Genomic DNA, 7,398 nt, shown 5'->3' with positions numbered 1-7,398 from the left:
CCAGCGATCACAGTCACCTGAGTATTAACAAGTCACACCTGCACCCCATCAATCACCACTGCTTCATAAGCAGACCTCACGCACTCCTCACTGTCCGGGCTCGTTAATCGAAGCGGACTCTAGTGCTTCTCTCTGCGAGTTTCACTACTAAACTTACCTGTGTTTACTTACCAGTTCTCTACGAAGTTTCCAGTCTGTTCCAGTCTGTTCAGATCTCATCCCGAGTGGTGTATTAGCCGTAAGCCCGACTGTGTCATCCTGTGGTGCGTGAGTGTGTGCTGTCACCTGTCATCGTCTCCGTCCAAAGTTCATCTCCACTCTGAAGTCTCATCCTGCCGTTCCTGCAAAGACACTACTTTCAGTCATCACGAATTACATTCCAGAACTCTCAACTTCTGAACTCTGATACTCACCTAAATCCAGCTCGTTGATCCTTCTTGACATTCAGTTGTTCTAATAAACATTACAGCTTCACTTACCTTGTTGTCCGTCTGCTTCCGTAACAGATACATTTTTGGTTCTTTTAGACTTCACTTTATAGTTTCACTTTATCTGTATATATATATATATATATACACAATAGACAATAGAGGTCATGGCTGACACAATAGATACAGTAAGTAGAGGTCATGGCTGGTATTCTCATGATTCAGCATTGGCTTTATAAAAATATTTTGTGGAATTTTACCTCAAATCCCTTTCCTTCGTAATTTCTGCCAATCTGCCACACTCCTAAATATGGCTAACATCTTGCTACATCAGCTGAAATATAAACATATATAAATATATGTATCAAAAAGTATAGTTACAGTAATTCTGCATGTCCTTCAATGGCTTTTTTGTGTGAGAAAATGCAAAGTGTTTGATCAAACTGCCAAGAAATGACATCATCTCTCCCTCTTCTTATTTGTTTCTTTCCTTTTTTTTTTTTACTTCCATCCCCCACCTCCATTAAATGAAAAAGAAATTCAGGCAGGTCAAACCAACAGGGAATCATTTACTATGAAGGTGGAAAAAAGTACTTCCTCCACAGCTCTGGAGCCAGCCGTAGGCCTACATTTAATCAGTGGGGCCTACTTTGAATCTATGAGTTTAGATAGAAGTGCATTACAACAATAAATATAAGTTATGTTATTTAATTCACAATGGTGCTGGATGTTATCGTGACACCATGATAATGATGTACTGAAAATAATCATGAAGACTTCTGATCAGGTCATAAATCCAGCACTACCTTAGATATATAAATGACCTGCATATCAGATGTCATTTTACATGCTGATAATGTGACTGAATGTCTGCCTTTCACTGACAGGCTTTGTTACAAATAGGTTATGAGAAAATCAGTCAAATAGAAAAATCTGAATAAACTGTGTCACTCTCTTCCTCTCATCTCTCACACACACTCATCAGAGTCTTTCCTCACCCTCTTTGCTGCTCTTTCTCTGTTTCTCTCTCTCTCCTTTTCTCCGTATTTCACTTTTCCACTCTCAGAGTGAAGTAACTAATTCTGACATGTCTAATAACTCACTGATCAGACAAGACACAGACGAGGGAGGGGAGAAGGAGACGTGCAGACTGTTGTGAAATCTGGAGGAGGGGGGGAGACATCAGCCCGTTTAGAGAGCAAAGTGTCTGAAAGAATGTAAGATTTCACACTTATACGAATGAAAAATATTAATGCATACTGAATAAATAAAGGGCCTTAAAGATACCGATTGAGACAGATATAGACAAAATTCAGTTTTTCTGACCCAGTGCAAATACAGCCTCCTTTTCTGAACTTTGCTATATATCAGTGCACCTGATCACAATCTTTTACTACCAGGTAATTAACCCGGCTTCAGAAAAGTAAACATCCCATCCTCCCTGTGTTTTGTAATTTTTTGTTAGAGGAAGACTGTTTTGGGTGGAGCACATGTACTTGTATGCTCGAAAATCATGTCTCACAGTCTGCACAGTTTAGATGTTGAGTTTACAATGTATGTTATTACTAACCTAAACTATTACTATTTTCTATTATATAAATAACCTCGTAAATAAACGATGCACCTACACATTTATGTGATAAACATGAAACAATATAGCATACAGATTACAGAACTCAAAAATAAGTATATTTTGGATGCAATACCCCTTACTAGATGTATGCAAAATTAAAATATGCAAATAGCCTGAAAAGAGAAATAATGGATAACATGCTGAATAATGACAACAACCGTGGAATTAGCATGAAATATTTGCACCAAATTTCATGATTGCTCAATTCCCTATCAACCCAAACCTAAACAAGACTTTGTCCAGTCAAAACAAACAGGGTTTTCCCTTGCTGAGGGTTTAGACAGAATGTTCATTTGGAAGAATGCGTTTATGTTTTTGTTAGATGTTATGTTTTTCTGCAGGATAAACAGTACAGATACAAGCATGGACAACCATTTGAGATAGACCTTTATAAAGGCAGGGAATGGCATTATAAACCATACGAGTACAAATATCAGGCTAACAGTAGCCAACAGTTATAACTATTGTCATTCACTGGGCCCAAAGCCTGAGCAATGAGTTGAGTAACTTGCAGCATTTTTTTTTCTCTTTCACTCAAGGTCACACTCACAGCAGCAGGGCTTCAGCCCACCCCCTCCGCCTGCAGAGAGTAACCCTGTCTCATTCCGTCCGCTGTGGAGAGTCTTACGCTGTCTCACTTTATCTGCCTGCGAGAGTCTAACCTTGTCTCACTCTGTCTGCCTGAAGGAGCAGAAGCCTGTCTCTCTGTGTCTGCCTGTGAAGATTTTTAAACCTCATCGTCTTCCGCCTGGCCCTGTCTTGCTCTCACTTAAAGGGACAGGTCACCCAAAAATAAAAATTCTGTCATCATTTACTTACCCTCATGTCATTACATACCTGTATGCATTTATTTCTTCAGGTACACTTTATTTTGAGATGTTCTTGTTACAGTGTAATTAATTACACAAATGAGTAGCCTACTGACTGATTAATATTAATTAACAACATGTACTTACTATAAGATTAGGGTTTGGGCTAATTATGCATAAGCACACTGTAAAATGAAGTGTTACCCTATCTTTTTTTGGGGAAAAAGAAAGAAAATATTTTGAAGAATGTTGGTAACCAAAAAGTGTTGGTGACCATTGATTTGATAAACAGTTTTTCCAATTGGAAAAGAGGCTGTGGAACGTTGATGTTGTAATCTGTGAGACTGTTTAGAGGGGTATCCATGTTCTCACACATAACAGCATCAACTTCAACAATGGATTTTCCCTGGTCTTAATCAGACACAAAATCTAGGGCTAACTGGGATAAATTAGTCTTATCTCACTTAATAAGTTTAAAGTCCACAGCATTTTTCCACCACATAGATGTGTAAGCACACTCTTATAGTCATTTATAATATTGGGACAGAGACATAAAATACACCTAAACTGTGTAATGCAAAACTAGTAATTGGTCACTTTATTTGTTTATGGCATCATATTTAGAAAAATGACAAGACAAGATGAATAGAATGGATGCTATTTACAATACAGTGGAATAAAAACAATTTTATAGATAATGTAAGAATAATATTTTCTCATAAATATTTGTGGTTATAAAACATAAAAATAAAAAAATAAAAAATGAAATGAAATGTACATCAAAGACCCAAATAGCTAGACCCAGGAGGAAATGAAACCAGTGTTAAAATAATCTGCAGGAAATAAATGGTTTGCTCTTTTGTCTGAACATTGCTGCAGAATGTAACTCGAGGGAAAGGTCATGCCATTTCATAGCTGTACGAATATATGTAATTCTGCAAGTGCAGGCGTGTCAATACATGCTAACCTTTGTAGTGGAATGTACAACAGCTTTGTTGATATCAGCATAGAATTTAGTTTGTAGACATCTGGTCCTAGATCACTTATAAACCAATCTCTGCCTGGAATACCACATGAGAGCAAGCAGGAAATGACAGTATTTATTTTATTTCCTTCTGATTCAGAACACAGAACCATGGACAAAAGCTAAGGTTTGATCCCCCTCTTGTGGTATATGAACTAAATAACAGAACAAAGCTCTGTAAATTTCCATTCAGTCTCTAGAAATCAAAGTTGAGTTTAAGTAAATAAATACCAACAACAGTGGGACCCCATTTTGTAATTTGTTAAGGAACCTCAGAATTAAGAAGACTCTCCCTCTCTATAGGCAGATTTGGAATGCCTGGGAGTTAGTGCAGCCCCACCCAAAAGTCTAAATAGATAGGAACACTGGGTGGGAAGTAACAAAGAAAACAAGTTTAAAAAGGCTTCAAATTCTTCGTTTTAAAGCTTTGTACTCTCAGGTTACACCTGTTGTAGGAATAATTTGTGGCTATGAACCAAAAGACTGTCCTATCCTATTACGTGAGCACCCAGTTCTGAGCCATTCCGGATATCACAAAACCTCCTGTGAGAGTTTTCATTACTTTTTTTTTGGTGGCCTGTGACCATTTTGTGAAAAGAATACGCTTAATCATATATAAGGTGAATGGTGTCAAAGAAAACATATATCGTAGAGAACAGTTATAAGGGTGAATGCATTTGATGCAGCATGCAGTTATAACATACACATATTTACAAAATGCGTAAAGAGAAGAGCATTCCACATCTCTTTTAGACAGAGCCACAAGTTAAAATCTTGTTAGTTAATCTATTTTAATAAACGGGGTGAAAATGACCCTGTAAAGAGTAAAGTCCTGTGTAGCTGTTCCATCAGATCTAAGCCAGTCATTAAGCCTACATCTTGATTATACAAGCGTATGGTGGTGAGAATTTTTTGGAACACCCAATTTATGATAAGCTTGGACTAGCAAACTACCGTTTTAGACTAGCTTAAACCAGATAACATATTACATACATATGAGACACAAATACTGGTGTGGGACCATGGATGAGAGTAACTGTCACCGTCCCGCTATTGGGATGCTTGTCGCATTTTTTATTGCCTTTTTTTCCGTATCAAATAGGCCTATTTTAGTACTCATCAAAATTAGATATCATTCAAAAGCTTAAACACTCAAAATCATGTGAAAATCGTTAGGAAAATGGAAATTGCACTACCATGGAAACTGTAGGCCTACTGTAAAAAAAAAAAAATCTTGTTCTAATCTTGACAAAATACATATTGCCGGAAATGTCTGAGATACACAGCTGTTTTGTGATAGAAGTGATGTTGTGACAGAAATGTATTAATTTGTTACAGGAGAACGCATCAAAAAAACATTCAATGGAATGTAGATGACACATGGTGGCTATTTTTGGTATAGCGCCTATATACAATCTCATAGGAGCTTCCAGTGTGATTTCAACTTCAAATTTGGGGCACACCTTGGTTAGACATATGGCTTTGATTTTATAGCAATGTTTTGTATAAAATATAAAATGTTTAGTACAGTATGCTTAACTGTAAACATAAACTTCTATAACTTTTTTACACCTTTATATGTTTCATATTGTTTTCACTTAAGCAATAATCTGCTGAGTGTCTTCTATAAAAAGAGACCAACCTTAGGTTTGTAGTCCAAAGCATTCATGAATTACTTACAGTACAACCATTTAATTTTTGGTCATTGCAAAAAAAAAGTGAAGGGGTTAATAAAATGTTCTCAGGCTTTATGCAACTCCCGGAAATGATAATAAACTTGCAGTCCAAAAAGCATCAAAGGCCCGACTTTCATCTGAGAAATATCTGCCTTCATTGATGTGTTATAACAAAATAGACTTATCTATTCCTATACAAAGGCCATTTATCAGAAACATAAATAGCCTAATCCAAGCATATTTGTTTTTAAATGTAATATTCTTTTAACTTAGTGAAGAACGGGAGAGGTAGGTCTACAGCAGACATTTTTACGTTACCATTTGCTCCTCTAGCAGAAAAATAAAAACATAGCATTTACAGAATTTTCCAAAAGAGGGGGCAAACCAAACAAATAGATTACGGTAGTGAGAAAAGAGAAAGATAAATCCATCAAAAACCCTCAGCTTTGTTTTAGAAACTCCCATTAGCCTACCTTTGTAATTTAATGCCAATGTAGACTACAATACATATAGTCTAGATGGAAATAGGGGTCCACGTGCACCCCCCGGCTTTTTCTATGCCACCTGATTTTTTAAAATCCTTTAAGTTTCTATCTTCAGAATCTGCCAGGTACCAAGCTGAAATAATGTCCCAAAGGCTTAATTTTTAACCCTTTGCTGCACTTGACCGGAACCCGAAAAATCAAAAAATGATATAGAAAGTGGCATAACATTTGAAGTAAACAACATACAGAGACAAATGGACACATTTTCCCATACAATTCTGACCCCAGGAATTTAATGGAATGGTTATTTTTGACATTTGACAACATATTGACCCTATTTCTGGACAAAAATAGCAAAAAATGGCCAAAGCAGTGGAGGATCAACTATATTTTCGTTTTCTCAAGCACATAGGGTGATTTTTTTTTTCACAACCTGTTATTTCTTTATCATTCAAGTGTCTATTTTAAGATTAAATTGGGTACCAAGATGAAATAATGTCCAAAATGCTTTATTTTTAACCCTTTGCACCAAACACGAAAAATCTAAATATGATATAAAGTGGCAGAACTTTTGATGTAAACAGCTCACAGAGACAAATGGACACATTTTTCTATACAATTCTGACCCAGGGAAATTGTTATTTGTTATATTTTACAACATCTTGACCATCTATGGTCAAAAACAGCAAAAAAAGCTAATTTGACTCATTTGTTTTTATTATACTAATAGAAGCCTGAAATGGGGTTTATTTTAACCTTTTACTGCACCTATCCTGAACTTGAAGAAATTGAAAATAGCTTGAAAATAGCTTTACTTTTGAATTAAACAAAACAAAGCAAATTAACTTTGTTATTTGTTATATTTTACAACATCTTGACCATCTATGTTCAAAAACAGCAAAAAAAAAGCTAATTTGACAATGTTTTTATTATACTAATAGCAGCCTGAAATGGGGTTTATTTTAACCTTTTACTGCACATATCCTGAACTTGAAGAAATTGAAAATAGCTTTACTTTTGAAGTAAACAAAACAAAGCAAATTAACTTAAAAAAAAAAAAAACCTACAGAAAAAAATCCCAAAAGGTCCAAAAAGTTGACTAACTGCCAGTTTGTGAATGTTGGGGCTTTGCAGTTGGCAGTTGGTGGCCTTCGGTTGGTACCTGCAGAATGCCATCTCCCACTGCTCTCTCTTTTGGAACAATTTCAGTAAGTATTTGAAACTATAATTAAGATATACCTTTGTAGTCATAACTTAAAGTAATTTTTCAACAGTTTTTTACTATAATCACAGGCTTTCGGAAAGCGAGAAGCTATCATATCTACACAGTATCCAAGATATGA

Source organism: Abramis brama (assembly GCF_963993115.1).
Source record: "Abramis brama genome assembly, chromosome: 2".
NCBI lineage: Eukaryota > Metazoa > Chordata > Actinopteri > Cypriniformes > Leuciscidae > Abramis > Abramis brama.
Note: the sequence above shows the minus strand (reverse complement) of the source record.